Source organism: Schistocerca serialis, chromosome 3 (genome assembly GCF_023864345.2).
Source record: "Schistocerca serialis cubense isolate TAMUIC-IGC-003099 chromosome 3, iqSchSeri2.2, whole genome shotgun sequence".
Lineage (NCBI taxonomy): Eukaryota > Metazoa > Arthropoda > Insecta > Orthoptera > Acrididae > Schistocerca > Schistocerca serialis.
This window is the reverse complement of record NC_064640.1, coordinates 263,453,979-263,472,438: the sequence shown is the minus strand read 5'-3', so window position 1 is coordinate 263,472,438 and position 18,460 is coordinate 263,453,979.

The following is an 18,460-nucleotide window of genomic DNA, read 5'->3' as shown; positions in this document are numbered from 1 at the left end:
CGATATTAGAATGTAGTAGTTGCTTGTCAAATACAGACAGAAAGTGTATCTGCAGAGCAACGAAATATCACTAGAGATAATGGTCCCCGCTTCTATACAGGGCACAACTGGGTCGCGAATTCTGAATACGGAGAACAGCAATGAGATATGTCATCTGCATAACTGTTACCCAATAATGCGCACCATGGAACAGTTTTCCAGTGATGAAAACGTAACAGGAAGTAGAAGAGAGGACGCCGAAGGTAACGGTAGACAGGAAACGGTAGCGCCAAGTGAGAATGTGATAGGCCGAGCAGGAAGAAACTCTAATGAAATTTTCGATTTTAAGCATTTTATCTAAGTACGAAAATTTCACCATTACAAAGACAAGGATAATGTTTTACACCCGAAAACCTTTATTGGTCAATTTGATTTATCATTACCTCCCCACTGGCCTTTGATGTACAAACTGTACTTCGTATGTTCACATATCAAGGGAACAGCGGCCGAATGCATGCGGAACATTGCAGAAACGTGCACGTCATACGAAGAGTTTCGTGACACATTTTTAAACAAATACTGGTCCAAGGAGAGACAGGATAGGATCAAGCAGGAAATAAAGATGAGCACAGACTTGGAGAGTTCAGGGTTCTGTAGTCTGGTGAAGTTTTTCGAAAACTTGACCAAGAAAAACCAGTATTTGGACGACCCATGCACACTGGCTGAGATCATAAGATTATGTTACATGAAGTTGCCAATTTCCTACTAGCAAATCCTCGTTGGCCTATGTGGAAGTGATGTAGAAGGGTTCAGAGGTATCCTAAGATAATTGGAATACACTTTCAATGAGCAGTAGCCGTGAGAAAAACGTAGGCAGAGAGACATGCAAGGTGAAGGTAGGGAGAACAATGGAGGGAGTAATAGAGGCCATAATTGGCAAAACAATGTAAATCGTCCACCTCACCAAAACATGGACCAGAGAGATCATAGTGGGAATTATGGACAGTGGAGGAACTATGGCAGATAATATAGACAACAAAATGACTGGAGATGGGAACCACAAAATAATGGCGGATCATGGGACGACAATAAAGAAACTTGTCAATGGTCAGATCATGGATAGGGTGGAATGTATAGCAACAGGAATCAGGAACAATCAGTTGTAATTAGACCACCCAGCCCTGGGAGAGTATGGCAAAATAGCGTAGAATAAGGAGGAAGAATTAAAGTGAGTTGATATGGTGACAGTAAAGTATATTGTACCTAGTTAGCAATTAAGTTAAGTATTACACTGAAGGGATCTGTTGATTTATCAGATTTTCTGTAATATTATCATGTTAAAAGAGGTGATACAGTACATAAAAGGGCAGGGTGTTGTGGGTAAGAAAATTTGAGTATGTTCCTTGGTAGGTTATAACTATGTTCACAGCAAGCTGAGCGAACAATTTTAGAAGGTGTTTCGAGTTTAAGATGTGCTACCTGTCCTTGAAGGAATAAAGTGAAATTGAGAGACGTGTGGTACTAAAAAAATGGCGTAAAGATGTGTGAATAGATAAAAAAATTGTTAACCAATTGGTGTGGAATGTATTAGGAGAGAACACCAGTAAATTTTTTTTAGAAATGAGTGTCTATTTTAGATGTTTAGCAATAGGATCATAAATGAGTGACTTGCTAATAGGGTTTGCGGTGATACATAGGTGTGTCGCCCAAGTACGATTTGTCTCCATTCAGAGAAATCGGAGTTCAGTAGGTGGCCAGCTCCACATGTCTATGTGAGAGCGCTCCGTTATTTGTATGGGAAAGTTGTATTTATGTTGTCCAAAGAGACGGAATAATTGTGTATATGGTGGCCAGTTCTGTGGAATTCCGTATGAGCGCACCGAAATATTATTTGAGTGTTAGAGGGACATGAAATGGAAGTGTAATAATGGGATATAGACACTTAAAACGTAATAAGGAAAAGGTATGAAGCTTTATGTTCAAAGCACAGGGCACAGAGGGTAATACATAGCGACATGGTAGTCGTGTTGATGAGCAGTGATTTTATATAATGTACTAAAATCTTTATATTTCCAGGTACCACTAATAGAATAATCTGTAACTTTATTAAGATGAAAAGAAGAGACCACAAGAGAAAGGCAACAGCAGCAGATCCGAAATAGGGGGACAGAGAAGAGAGGTTATTACTGAGTAAAACCATGAGAAAAGGTCATAAAAATGAGATTAAAATAAAAGATCAGTAAATACACTAAATTTGCTATGTAGTATGATTGTCCACACGAAGCACGTCATGAGCAGGAAATGAAGAAAAGGCCCACCTAATCATTCATTTGTGTATGTCTGTGTGTCCAGATGTGCACTTTATTGTTCACAGATATTCACGACGACAGCCATGATGAAACCAAGAGCCATGAGATTGGACACTCTTGTGATACCCATGGCAGTGGAATAGTTATGCTAGTATAAACATCCTACTGACCAGTAGTTTAACAAGTAGTTAACAGTAGTTTAACAAGTAGTTAACAAGTAGTTTAACAATTAGTTTAACACATAGTATTTGCAACTATTAACATTGGGATTTGATGAGGATTAATTCTATTATTGTATAAACAACTAACGAACCTGTATATTTATAGGTATACAGGTGCCGACAGATATTTAATAATTCACTGACATAGGTAGAGGTTTATTACTTTATAATTAACATTAAGTTTCTACATTAAATCTTTATTATAATAATAATAGTAAACACGTGTCTTGGGTAATTGTACAACTCAAACAATAATGAATGTAAAGGTAAATGACCTCACTAGTGAATGCATCTTAAAATTTAATATTTCATAAATGTCAATAAATTGTGTTATGTATTACATAGTACTTGTTGTAAATCAGAAACTAATTGTGGGCATTAGAGAGCACAGGATGCGCAAAAAAATTTTTCGAGACACACTGGAAGCAACAACACAGTGTGTGGATGAAACAGTCCAGTTGCAAGGGGAGCCGTCAGTCATGTTGCGGCGGATATGGGCGGACACAGACGTGGGCTATTCATCGGTTGCCTGAAGACCTCGGCCGAGCGGCAGACAATGGCACCAGGTAACGTGACCAGCACAGCAGAGTGGTGTTTAAATGACCACTAATGGCTTGTCTCCACTGTTATACTACATGATGGTGACGAGATAAATCAATTGCACACATAATACAGTCAGTTAAGTGTACAGCGGAACTGGTAATAGCTGTTCGGAACGTGAACTATATTTGCTTTTATTCTGCAGTCCTCCACCAGACAGAGTCTGATAACATAATAAGCTGTAGGAGTCAGTCACCTGGCACTAACTTCTGAGGAATCTGAGTCACACACAATGACTCTAGTTCCATGTATAGTGTCACCAAACAGATAACCTACCTGTTAACAGTTACCGATATCCTTATCCCAAATACAATAGTTATATCAAGAGCAAGAAGCGACATGAAGAACAGAAGAGTAGGAACACAAACATAGTAAAAGAAGAAACCTGAAGAACTGAAGACTAGGCACAATTACACTTCTCTTAGCCGAAGCAGAAGAATTCTAGGTGACCTATAGCAATCCTAGCAGAATGTACCTCCCTGATACTGTGTGCAAATTCGACGAAAACTTGGTCCTTTCAAACATACACCCACTTACCTGGCTGTATAATCCGAGCATCTGTCCACATCATCTATTCTGCGAGAGACTGGTAACCTGAAGAGACCAACAATCGGCTGAGGGTCCAAAGACTGACTTGTAAAGGCAACAGTCCCATCTCAAATGATCTTCGCGTCCTAAATTTCACAAAAAAAACTGTAGCTTCCATTCCTGTACACAAATGAAGATGAAAGTGTGTTGTGAAACCCGAATCAGTGTTTGACTCTTGATAAAAAAAAAGGTGTATAATGTAGAGAACACTGAACAGTTACATCCACAAACTAACAGTTTCTGATATCTATCATTGTGTAAACATTTTGTACTTATTTTTCAGAGTTGTCTTAAGAAAATATTTGTGTATGTATTTATGTAAAATTATTGTTTGTAGTTTTTTTTTGTTAATGACGCTATGTCCTTCACTGTTTTTATATATTTGTGTATTTCCAGAATTTTATTTGTGTATGTATTTATGTAAAATTATTGTTTGTCATTTTCTTTTTTAATGGTGCTGTGGGTTTTTAATGTTTTTATGTTTTACATGTTACACACTGTGAACAAACACATTAGTTAAAATTGGTGGTCGATCTGACCTCTTATTACAAATATTAATTGTCACAGTAAATGTAAATGCAGTTTGTCAAAGAATGCTTTAGAACATAAGATTCTGGAAATGTTTAAAGGGTATACACGTTAAGGAAAAACCTGTCTTGGTCAATCAGTTTGTGAAATAATGTTTCTTTTGTAATGTAAGCCAAGAGCATAAATATGACCAAGTGAAATTACGTAGCATGTTTCACAGAATTTTATATAATTGTATAATGGCCAATAGATAACCTCTTGAATAATTGATGTAATTGCTTGTTTTGCATATCAATAGCTAAATGAAACACATGTAATTTATTGGACGACCACTTTGGAAAGATTAGGATACTTTACTTTAATATTTCTTGCCAGAATCTACGTCTTAGGGATGGATGAATGACAGAGAGTGTGGGCTGTAAGCCTAAGGAATGATGGGAACTCCCCTTTTTTTTGTTTTGAAAGAGACTAAAAATTTTGTAATGCTAGTTCTGCAAGGTTCGCTGGAGAGCTTCTGTAATGTTTGGAAGGTAGGAGACGAGATACTGGCAGAAGTAAAGCTGTGAGGACCGGGCGTGAGTCGTGCTTCGGTAGCTCAGATGGTAGAGCATTTGCCCGCGAAAGGCAAGGGTCCTGTGTTCGAGTCTCAGTCGGTGCACATAGTTTTAAGGGGCTCCGGAACGCCCTATACTTGCAATGTTAAAATAACGCTTATAAATTACATCTTTCCTCACAAAGTATTTGAGGTAGGAAGTTGAACTTTTTACAGATTATTTATTGGAATATGGGCTACAACTTAACACAGAGATTTTACAAAATTTTAGTTCAGTTATTAAAGATGATTTTTTTTTCAATTGTAATGAAAATTCACAACATTTTTTATTTATATATTCAAAAATATATAGTTTTTTGGAAAAAGGCTGTGTTAAATTATGCAGAAGGTACTGTGTAACATTTACTGAAAGTTTGAAACAAATATGTTTGGAAAATCCTTAGAAAACATGTAATTAGTATGAGAAAACAAAAGTTTTGGGAATCGAGCGACAAAGATTGGATTAACTTTTTAGTGCATTCAAGGTCCATAGGATGGATTATCTTCATCCTCTGCAAACTCCTCCTCCAGCTTCCTCTTGTTCCTCCTCCTGTTTACTCTTGCTTGTATTTCTAGACTCTTTACAGCCCCGTCTGCAGCCCGAAGGCGTTCCTTGTCTAAAGCAAGCATCGCTCGTTGTTGTGTTCGTAGATTTTGCCACCATTTTCTTCAGTTGCAGTTACTGCAACACTGTTCCAAAAGATGGTCATGTATGAAAACTTATCACATTTCAGTTGTATTTCACTAGCAAGTCCTACGTGCTTTATTATGGAGAGTTCCAGACCAACTTCACTACAATGAATACATCTTACACAGTTTGAAAAAATTCCTTTGAGAACCGACATATCAAATATTTTATTCACATCCGATTCGCCCATAAAACATTCATAGTTTTCACTCATTGAACCAAGCTGCTTCTGTGAAGTATTTTCTTTCCCACTTTGACTGCTATGGGCAGGTGTACTTGAGAGGTTAGGTTCACTCACTTGGTTATCGTCTTTATTGTTTACAGTAATAACACATACCTTTGGCTTTCCAACATTTCTCCTTTTCTTAAAGGCCTTCAGAGGATTTCTAATAACTTTACTTTTACTCATTATTATACTTCAACAAAACAGAGACTCAAGGAACAGAATTAATTACAAATATTTTCGAGATAACGACAGAGTAAATAAACATGAAACAATCGACAATCACACCAGCGATATATATTGAACCATCACAGGTTAGCCACAACACATACTTAATCTCACATCACTAAAATGTACCTGATGAACACGGACGTTAATAATAACACCATTTGACAGCAGTTTAACAGCGCCACAGTGGGTCACGCCCATGTAGAACACAATTCAAAAAAAGTTTAAAAATAGTTGTAGTCTTCAGAATTGAATAAATTATATATCTATTAAAAGGTAATAGTCTGCAGATTCAGAAAACGCAAAGAAGTAAAAATTGAACTTTTCATGATTTTGAGCCTTTCCGGAGCCCATTAATCTGCCAGGAAGTTTCATATCAGCGCACACTCCACTGAAGAGTGAAAATCTCATTCTGGTTCTTTTACTATTGTTTATTCCAATTGTCATGTCTCGAAACAATGTTCCAAACATAATGGGTAGACAGATTAAAATAAATATGTAATAAGTAAATTTATGGCAGTAAACCCATGAATGAATGCAGATGATGTAGAAGAACATATCATGATTCAAGTGCTCCTCTGCCCTCGTATTCTTAGTAATTTGCTTATACAGACATTTGATGGTTATATGATATTATACTAGATGACATAATGCTATAAGAATTCTCCCATCCTAGTACAATATAGTTCGTTAGGTGGGGGTATTGTAAGGTGGCTTTAATTTTGCACCTTCCTAGCACTCATCCACGTACTTTGCCGTGAACTACAACCACAATTAGATCTCATTTGCTATGTTGTACATCGTATATATGAATATTTAAAGGAGACTGACATTGTCATGTATGCCTTGTAAATAATTGTTAACGCTTATTGCATGAAAGGTGATGGAGTGTCTTTCTACATCTACATCCATACTCCGCAAGCCACCTGACGGTGTGTGGCAGGGGTACCTTGGTACCTCTATTGGTTCTCCCTTCTATTCCAGTCTCGTTCATGGAAAGAAGAATTGTTGGTATGCCTTTGTGTGGGCTCTAATCTCTCTGATTTTATCCTCATCTTCGCAAGATATATGTAGGAGGCAGCAATATACTGCTTGACTCCTCGGTGAAGGCGTGTTCTCGAAACTTCCACAAAAGCCCGTACTGAGCTACTGACCATCTCTCCTGCAGAGTTTTCCACTGGAGTTTATCTGTCATCTCTGTAATGCTTTCGCGATTACTAAATGATCCTGTAATGAAGAGCACTGCTCTCCAATGGATCTTCTCTATCTCTTCTATCAACCCTATCTGGTACGGATCCCACACTGCTGAGCAGTATTCAAGCAGTGGGCGAACAAGCGTACTGCAACCTACTTCCTTTGATATCGGATTGCATTTCCTTAGGATTCTTCCAATGAATCTCAGTCTGGCACCTGCTTTACCGACGATCAACTTTATATGATCATTCCATTTTAAACCACTCCTAATGCATACTCCCAGATAATTTATGGAATTAACTGTTTCCAGTTGCTGACCTGCTATATTGTAGCTAAAAGATAAGGGATCTTTCTTTCTGTGTATTCGCAGCACATTACACTTGTCTACGTTGACATTCAATTGCTATTCCCTGCACCATACGTCAATTTGCTGCCGATCCTCCTGCATTTCAGCACAATTTTCCATCGTTATAACCTCTCGATATACCACAGCATCATCTGCAAAAAGCCTCAGTGAACTTACGATGTCATCCACAAGGTCATTTATGTATATTGTGAATAGCAACGGTCCTACGACACACCCCTGCGGCACACCTGCAATCACTCTTACTTGGGAAGACTTCTCTCCATTGAGAATGACATGCTGCGTTCTGTTATCTAGGAACTCTTCAATCCAATCACGCAATTGGTCTGATAGTCCATATGCTCTTACTTTGTTCGTTAAACAACTGTGGGGAACTGTATCGAACGCCTTGCGGAAGTCAAGAAACACGGCATCTACCTGTGAACCCATGTCTATGGCCCTCTGAGTTTCGTGGATGAGTAGCGTGAGCTGGTATTCACACGATCGTCTTTTTCGAAACCCATGCTGATTCCTACACAGTAGATTTGTAGTCTCCAGAAAAGTCATTATACTCGAAGATAATACGTGTTCCAAAATTCTACAACTGATAGACATTAGAGATATAGGTCTATAGTTCTGCACATCTGTTCGACGTCCCTTCTTGAAAACTGGGATGACCTGTGCCCTTTTCCAATCCTTTGGAGTGCTACGCTCTTCTAGAGACCTACAGTACACCGCTGCAAGAAGGGGGGCAAGTTCCTTCGCGTACTCTATGTACAATCGAACTGGTATCCTATCAGGTCCAGCGGCCTTTCCTCTTTTGAGCGATTTTAATTGTTTCTCTATCCCTCTGTCGTCTATTTCGATATCTACGATTTTGTCATCTGTGCGACAATCTAGAGGAGGAACTACAGTGCAGTCTTCCTCTGTGAAACAGCTTTGGAAAAAGGCATTTAGTATTTCTGCCTTTAGTCTGTCATCCTGTGTTTCAGTACCATTTTGGTCAAAGAGTTTCTGGACATTTTGTTTTGATCCACCTACCGCTTTGACATAAGACCAGAATTTCTTAGGATTTACTGCCAAGTCAGTACATAGAACTTTGCTTTCGAATTCATTGAACACCTCTCACATAGCCCTCCTCACACTACATTTCGCTTCGCATAATTTTTGTTTGTCTGCAAGGCTTTGGCTATGTTTATGTTTGCTGTGAAGTTTCCTTTGCTTCCGCAGCAGTTTTCTAACTTGGTTGTTGTACCACGGTGGCTCTTTTCCATCTCTTACGATATTGCTTGGCACATACTCATCTAATGCATTTTGTACGATGGTTTTGAACTTTGCCCACTGATCCTCAACACTATCTGTACTTGAGACAAAACTTTTGTGTTGAGCTGTCAGGTACTGTGAAATCTGCTTTTTGTCAATTTTGCTAAACAGAAAAATCTTCCTACCTTTTTTAATATTTCTATTTACGGCTGAAATCATCAATGCAGTAACCTCTTTATGATCGGTGATTCCCTGTTCTGCGTTAACTGTTTCAAATAGTTCAGGTCTGTTTGTCACCAGAAGGTCTAATATGTTATCGCCATGAGTCGGTTCTCTGTTTAACTGCTCAAGGTAGTTTTCAGATAAAGCACTTTAAAAAATTTCACTGGATTCTTTGTCCCTGCCACCTATTATGAACATTTGAGTCTCCCAGTCTATATCCGGCAAATTAAAATCTCCACCCAGAACTATAACACGGTGGGGAAATCTACTCGAAATATTTTCCAAATTATTCTTCAGGTGCTCAGCTACAACAGCTGCTGAGCCAGGGGGCCTATAGAGACATCCAATTACCATGTCTGATCCTGCTTTAACCATGACCTTCACCCAAATTATTTCACATTTCGGATCTCCGTCAACTTCCTTCGATACTATTGCACTTCTTATCGCTAATAACACGCCTCCCCCTTCACTGTCCAGCCTGTCTCTGCGGTATACATTCCAATCTGAGTTTAGAATTTCATTACTGTTTACATCTGGTTTCAGCCAACTTTCTGGCCCTAGTACTATGTGGGCATTGTGACCGCTTATTAATGATAGCAGTTCTGGCACTTTTCTATAGATGCTTCTGCAGTTTACTATTAGCAGATTAATATTGTTATTCCCTGTTGCATTTTGCCTACTCCTACCTTGCCGTGTCTCAGGAGGCATCTTGTCGGGCCTAGGGAGGGAATTCTCTAACCTAAAAAACTCACATGTGCACTTCACACGTACTCCGCTACCCTTGTAGCCGCTTCCTGCGTTTAGTGCACGCCTGACCTGTTCAGGGGGACCTACATTTCTCCACCCGATAGCGGAGGTCGAGAAATTTGCACCCCAGATCTCCGCAGAATCGTCTGAGCCTCTGGTTTAAGCCTTCCACTCGGCTCCAAACCAGAGGACCGCGATCTGTTCTGGGAACGATACTACAAATAGTTAGCTCGCATTCCACCCCACGAGCGAGGCTTTCCGCCTTCACCAACCCTGCCAACCGCCTGTATGAATTGAGGATGACCTCTGAACCCAGACGGCAGGAGTCATTGGTGCCGACATGATCAACAATCTGCAGTCAGGTGAGTCTCCTCCACGTCTCGGATGAGACCCTCCGGCAAGCAGACAGAGTGAACACTGGTCTTCTTCCCCGACCTTTCCGCTATTTCCCTAAGGGGCTCCATCACCTGCCTAACGTTGGAGCTCCCAATCACTAATAAACCCCTCCCCCCGTGTGCCTGCTCGGACCTTGCTGAAGGAGCGGCCACATGTCCACTCAAAGCCAGACTGGGTGATACCACACGACCAGCCTCCACATTGACCCTCCGCCTTGTACGCCGCTGAACCCGCCACTCCCCTTGTGGAGAGGGTGCCCCAACTGCGCCCGGTACCTGCTAAGATGTCTCGACAGCAGGGACAGTGGGTGAAGCATACAACACCTGGGGTGTGCCATGCGATGCACCAGACTCCCCACCGCCGTTACACTCCAAGGCAGCAGCCTGAAGAAGGCTGACCGCGGCCATCAACACGTTCAGCTGTTCGCAAACAGTGGCCATCTCCTCATGCGTCTGCACACAGCAGTCACACATCCTATCCATCCTAAGAAATCAACTTACTGTAGAGAGTTAATCAACTTTTAACTAGACTGCTAATTGACTAAAGGCGGCTGATGGTTATTATAAAAACAGTGTAATGAATGATTGCCTATACTAGCAGAGGTTGGAATGCCAGTGGAGACGAAATGGCAGGCAGAACTCAGGCTCTGGGCGGAAAGCCTGAACAGGTGTAGTGGTTCAACTCCACACAGGAAGTTCCAAGACGGACAGTCTGGACACTTGAGAGCGAAGTTACAATACAGTGGCAGCTGGCCACTATTGTAGTAGGGCTGGAAGGATAACTTCCGAACTTTGCAAATCTTGGATGCAGGTGAGAGAAACGAAGAAACAGCACCTCGCAAACCACACAGGCTGGGTTATTTCCAAGGATTTTTCCTCAGAAGCGTACCATTATATGAGTATAGGTATTTCCTCGCAAACCTTCCGCACTGTTTGACAAAAGACAAATATGGTTGGTCAGCATTCAGAAGAATCTGTAGGGTAGGAGAATATTCTGTGGTTTCGGGAATATGTTTCGTTTTCGGAATTATGATGATGGGGAGCTGAGCCTTGCTGGGAGGCCAGCAGTGGAGAGACGAGATCTTCCGTTGTGAGCGCCCGTGTGTGACGATCGCTCGATATCAGCTTTGCTGGTACAGACAGACTTGCTGTCTTTGCTCTCAGGAGAGTTTATAGTTAGAACAGTTAGGCACTGTACTGTTGCGAACCTATACGATTCTGGACCTCACCTCTGGGTTGGAAGTTGTCGCTGAGTATGCAGTGTTCATAATTGAGAGCACTTCCTCTGTCTGTACTTACGTTGAGACGTTATCTGAACTGCGTCCTTGTGGCTGCGAGTTCGCGTATCTCGTCTGTAGAACACAGGGAGGAGAAGACAGCATTAGAGTATATTAGTCAAAGGACCGCCTTCTGCCGTCCTAGTGTTTGAAAGAGTTTTTATTTTGTGGCTGGTGTTCTTTCATCGACACAGACGTTTACAAGAACTAGAACGCCGATGCACCAGATGCAGTACATACGGTGATATCACAAATTGCTTGCGCTTATTAGGGCTATAAAGCTAAACAGCTGTGATCATGTTAGTGTACTTCCACTGAGGTTCCACACAACCGTAGAGCATCTTTGAAAGGTGTGTCTTCTAGTGTTTGGTATGTAGATGATGTCAGTCATTTCGTGTTATTGATATTAGATCGCGCAGTCATATTAAGGGGTAGAGTTGAGCAATTGATTAATAATTTCACTTAGGAAATGCAAACTTTGTAATATAAAGGTTTTTTTTAATGTACAGCTAATATATAAGCAGGAACAATGTTTATCATTTAGTAGGATTACACTCCTGGAAATTGAAATAAGAACACCGTGAATTCATTGTCCCAGGAAGGGGAAACTTTATTGCCACATTCCTGGGGTCAGATACATCACATGATCACACTGACAGAACCACAGGCACATAGACACAGGCAACAGAGCATGCACAATGTCGGCACTAGTACAGTGTATATCCACCTTTCGCAGCAATGCAGGCTGCTATTCTCCCATGGAGACGATCGTAGAGATGCTGGATGTAGTCCTGTGGAACGGCTTGCCATGCCATTTCCACCTGGCGCCTCAGTTGGACCAGCGTTCGTGCTGGACGTGCAGACCGCGTGAGACGACGCTTCATCCAGTCCCAAACATGCTCAATGGGGGACAGATCCGGAGATCTTGCTGGCCAGGGTAGTTGACTTACACCTTCTAGAGCACGTTGGGTGGCACGAGATACATGCGGACGTGCATTGTCCTGTTGGAACAGCACGTTCCCTTGCCGGTCTAGGAATGGTAGAATGATGGGTTCGATGACGGTTTGGATGTACCGTGCACTATTCAGTTTCCCCTCGACGATCACCAGTGGTGTACGGCCAGTGTAGGAGATCGCTCCCCACACCATGATGCCGGGTGTTGGCCCTGTGTGCCTCGGTCGTATGCAGTCCTGATTGTGGCACTCACCTGCACGGCGCCAAACACGCATACGACCATCGTTGGCACCAAGGCAGAAGCGACTCTCATCGCTGAAGACGACATGTCTCCATTCGTCCCTCCATTCACGCCTGTCGCGACACCACTGGAGGCGGGCTCCACGATGTTGGGGCGTGAGCGGAAGACGGCCTAACGGTGTGCGGGACCGTAGCCCAGCTTCATGGAGACGGTTGCGAATGGTCCTCGCCGATACCCCAGGAGCAACAGTGTCCCTAATTTGCTGGGAAGTGGCGGTGCGGTCCCCTACGGCACTGCGTAGGATCCTACGGTCTTGGCGTGCATCCGTGCGTCGCTGCGGTCCGGTCCCAGGTAGACGGGCACGTGCACCTTCCGCCGACCACTGGCGACAACATCGATGTACTGTGGAGACCTCACGCCCCACGTGTTGAGCAATTCGGCGGTACGTCCACCCGGCCTCCCGCATGCCCACTATACGCCCTCGCTCAAAGTCCGTCAACTGCACATACGGTTCACGTCCACGCTGTCGCGGCATGCTACCAGTGTTAAAGACTGCGATGGAGCTCCGTATGCCACGGCAAACTGGCTGACACTGACGGCGGCGGTGCACAAATGCTGCGCAGCTAGCACCATTCGACGGCCAACACCGCGGTTCCTGGTGTGTCCGCTGTGCCGTGCGTGTGATCATTGCTTGTACAGCCCTCTCGCAGTGTCTGGAGCAAGTATGGTGGGTCTGACACACCGGTGTCAATGTGTTCTTTTTTCCATTTCCAGGAGTGTAGTTTCCTTCATCATTCATTCATGTTTAGAAAGTAATTTATAGAATTAATAGATCCTATGATCTGCTTCAGGGGGTAGTCAGACAGGGCCAAATCTTCATGTTAGCGTTTATTTTCTGTTGCACACATTCATTTTACACCCGCCTGGAGTAGCATCTTGGAAAGTGAATAACTTACAGACATAAGAATAAGAGCCTAGAACCTATGTAGGCCATTTTTAAACATAATGGTAAGATTTGAAAAATCTTAAAAATTCTTACAGTTTCTTTATTTATTCTTAAATTTAAGAAAATTTTTAAAAATAATTTGACAGGGGAGTGGGAAATAGCCCCAGCAAAGACACCAAGGAAGGGGAGGTAACGGGTAGAGGGCTGATGAACCAGGCTATTCACTTAAGTAATCAAAGTTGGCCAAAATGGCCTTATGCCCTAACTCAGTTTGAGAACCTAATGTTTGCTTTTAAAAATTTCTTAATGCACACAATATCTCCAGCTCATCCAATATATTAAGAATGTTACCCTTGCATTCTGTACGCAAAATTGTAGGACCAGATGTAATCGAGAACCTGAGTGACAGTTGCAGATAAATGCAAGCTTAAGGCTGAATTGGAGTCTGAACCCGAAACATGTTCCTTAAACCAAACTACAAAGGACTTTTCAGGTTGGGACTGTGTTCATAGACTAGCAATCTTCACCAGTGATGATGTAAACACTTGACGACTTGTGGGGCTCCTGTTTTGCCTTCTCCCTGTTTTTAAACCTCAGACCATTATTCTTAAGAATGAAATATGCAAGTCATCAGGCACTTACAGCTTCACCTCTGAAGATTGGCAGTCTAAGGATATAGGCCGAACTGGAAAGTTAGGTTTAAGGGACATATTTCTGGTCTGGGTTCCAGTTCTAGCTTGAGTTCTCATTTACCTGAAATGGTCACTCAATTTCTCGTATTACATCTTGTCTCACAATTTTGCATACGGAATGCAAGGGCAACTTTCCTAATATCTTGGAAGAGCTGGAAATCTTTCCTGTGTTAAAAGAACCTTCAAACCAAACACTGAATTCTCGAACAGATTTTTGGCATCAAGCCATTTTGGCCAATTGTGATTGCTTAAGTGATGAGCTTGGTTCATCCGCCTTATCTCCTTGCCTTCTCTTCACTGGTGCCTTTACTATGGCCATTCCCCCATTTTACATTTTCTTATAAAGTTTTCTTAAGTTTAAAAAAATTAAAAATACTGCAACAATTTTTAAGAGATTTTAATTCTAAATGTTATGTTTATAAATGGCCCACAACAGGTTCTAGGCTTTTATCCTTATATCTATAAGTTATTTACTTGGCAGTCACTATTTTTATTAGCACATTTATTTTTGTGCACCACTTCCCAACCATTTCCTTAAAGATTAATGGAGGTTACTTCCACTTCCACACATGCACCGCTTCCCTCAGGACCTATGGTTTGATAGCCAGTCTGTCCGTTTATGGCAGTCTCAACATTGTTTCTTGATGTGGCTTTTGCTGTGGTACTGTCCACCCTACACATGTTTCTCCCTTCCCTCCCACATATTCTCGATGCGTTTTGTAATATTTTCTCCCATCCCGGGGTTGCCAACTCTCCTGTATTATGTGGGAACTCCCGTATTCTTCTGAATTTTTAAGCCTACTCACATCTCCCATTTTTCTTTTATACAGGAAATACAATCTCCCGTATTTGAGAAAAGGACACAAAAATGGGTCAAATGGCTTTGAGTACTATGGGACTTAACTTCTGAGGTCATCAGTCTCCTAGAACTTAGAATTACTTAAACCTAACTAACCTAAGGACATCACACACATCCATGCCCGAGTAAGGATTCGAACCTGCGGTCGCGCAGTTCCAGACTGCGGCGCCTAGAACCACTCGGCCACCCCAGCCGGCAAAAGGACACAGATTAAGGTTTAAACCTGCCACATATCTTTCAAATCTCGTTGGTGAATGATGGTTACAACATCGTTCAATCGATACGACATAGTCTAGAATGAAATTTTCACTCTACAGCGGAGTGTACGCTGATATGAAACTTCCTGGCAGATTAAAACTGTGTGCTGGACCGAGACTCGAACTCGGGACCTTGCCTTTCACGGGCAAGCGCTCTACCGACTGAGCTACCCAAGCATGACTCACGCCCCATCCTCACAGCTCAGTACTGCCAGAAGTAAAGCTGTGAGGACGGGGCGTGAGTCGTGCTTAGGCAGCTCAGGAAGTTTCGATACGACATAGTGTTATGGATACTGTTACTACATCGATATGTAGAGAACATAAAACATAACACGGTGTTGCGAGTCACATTGTGATTATCTTGTTTCTTTGTCGTTCCGCCTAATCCGAGTTGTGCAAAAAGGAAGAATCCAAAACCCTGTTCAAAAGGGGAGGAAAGTACTTCAGTACATATCGGAAGAAATGGGAAGAAACTCATTTACGGGTTAATCCTGTAAAACGAAACAATTCTAAAGCGTATTGCACCCTTTGCAAGCGTGAATTCAGCGTAGCACTTGGTGGTAATACTGACTGTCAGCAGTATGCCAACACTAAAGGACACAAAAGCATAGTTAGAGGAAGTAACACATCTAAGATATCCAGCTATTTTCAGTGCCTAAGTGGTATTCCCTTCAGTGGTGAATGTGACAAAGTTCAGGTGGGTGAGTTATCGTTTGCGTATCATATAGTGAAACACAACCTAAGTTATATTAGCATGGACTGTGTGAATAAACTTGTAAAGAACGTATTTATGGATTCGGATGTGCCCAAAAAAATACGTTGTGGTAGGACTAAAGCAGAGTCTATTGCAAACAACGTATTAGCGCCTAGAAGTGTAAGTGATTTCCTAGATGTGCTAAATGACCCATATTAGTGTAGCACCTTTTTTTCTGTGGCTTCAGATGCGTCGAATTTCAGGTACAGGAAAATGTTTGCTGTATTAATCAGGTACTTTGAATTATTAGATTTAGTGGAACAAGTAGATGACAGTGCTAGTGGTATTCATGCTTTAATAGAAAACAGTCTTGAATCTCATTCATTAAATGTAAATAACATTTCGTCATCAATTATAGCAAAAATAAATCCATGATGAAATTGTTGAGTGAGAAAAATAACAAAATTTTTAAAGCAAACTGCACAAATCACATAATCCATAATGGCAGAAAGTATGTTTCTGATGTCTTAGATGTGGACATAGAAATGATAGTTGTTAAGATTGCTGGATTGAATGAATGTGGGTTTAATTGCAAACGCATGTAACTGGGTGAATTCAGTGGGATTTCCTCAATTTAACTTAGCAGCAGAGGTTTGGAAAAGTAGTTGTGTTCAACCAAGTGCAAGGGATGCATTTGTTCAAATTTCAGATGTTGAACAGATGGAAAACTTTTGGAAACTAATAAACAGTCGTCGTTTTTCCTGTCCTCTGATTGAAGGAGATGGCTAGCACTAGTAAAGGAATCGTTTTGTTGATTGGTCAGTTCGTCACCTCCAGGTTTTTTCGCTCTCCGTACTCGGAGGCGAGGCAGACTTGTTTTTTTTTGAGAGGTCAGGAAGATGTGAAAGAATCGGGTTGCAGATGACTCAGTGTGCTGGTTAGTATTATGTGTTAACTTTGTGCACACTGAAGCGTTTATTTTGTGTGTGAATGAGTTCAGAGTTTTCGAGTATGAGTGACTTCGGCCATTTGTTAGAAGCACTATGGAATTTTCGTGAGTAGTAATTTTGATATCATTCAACTATATTCAAATTGGGCCGAACTTGCTCTTTACCTGGTTACGATTCACTTCAGGAACTCTCGATTTTGGTTACATGGAATGTTTTCTTTCCATTGTGATGCACAAGATAGTTTGACAACTGAACATCGACGAGAAAATAATGAATATTGTCTTCTGTAGTTCTTTGAATGTCTGAGACTTTGCGTGTGAATGTATGTGCATCCATTGTGATGCACAAGACAGTTTGACAACTGAACATCGGCGAGAAAATAATGAATATTGTCTTCTGTAGTTCTTTGAATGTCTGAGACTTTGCGTGTGAATGTATGTGCATCCATGTTGCACCACATGATCTAACCAATCCTCTCTGAATAATAATGATTAATACTATTTATTGTAATGGAATCATAGTGTTTGGATTTTATATGTATTGTATGTTTAATGCAGTTGAGCAGTACACTTTAAATTGTAAATAAATTTCCTCTCGATTTAAATTTAGTTCATTAATCTTTACCCTATTGTGCACAATCACAAGCTATCCTTCTTCCTGTGATCACAGACTTCATATACCCTACAATTACTAGGAAGCACTTAATGAAATTGAATACCTGATCGGTCAATTTGAAGTCTGGTAATTAGATTTTCGTTGCACGTTATTTCCTTGTAATAGGAGCTATGGCTAAAGTTAATTAATCTTTTTCTGGCTTCAGATGAATAGCACTCAGGGTAAGGTAGAGAATGTTAAGCACAGTAATTCAGTAGGTACTCATTGCTATGCAAGTCCCTGTTATAGTGTGAAAGATCGTCCAGCCAAAGAATTAATAACCAGTATTGAGTTTGGGGATAGGGTCAGACCACACTTGTCCTATTATGGGTGGAGACACCCGCAAACTCCAGTCACTGCTGATCTTTAAATAGGCTCAAGCAGAGGAATAAAGAAGAATTGCATGTACTTTGGCAGGCAATGGACCATCAACAATCTACTGAGACTAATGATAATGACAGTAGGGAGGGCTGTGCCTCAGTTAAAACAAACGAAGGATGAAGAGGAAGAATTTGAGGAATTGGCAATGTCAGCTACCAGGACAGTCAGCATTTAATAAGGCGAACAATGAGACAGCCACAATTGTTTCTGATGAGAACGAGACACACTGCCATTTTGAACTGGTACAATAGTACCATCTTTTTCCTGACCCGACAACTGATGCATGTCTGGTTATGTGGCTCACGTAATTCGATGGTGTTCTGACAATGTTGTGGAAGCACCTGCTCAAAGTGAGCAGTGTGTGTGGACATTTACACGATAAGCAAACCATGAGGATGTGTGTTCTTGTGAACAACTGTCACATATATTCAGATT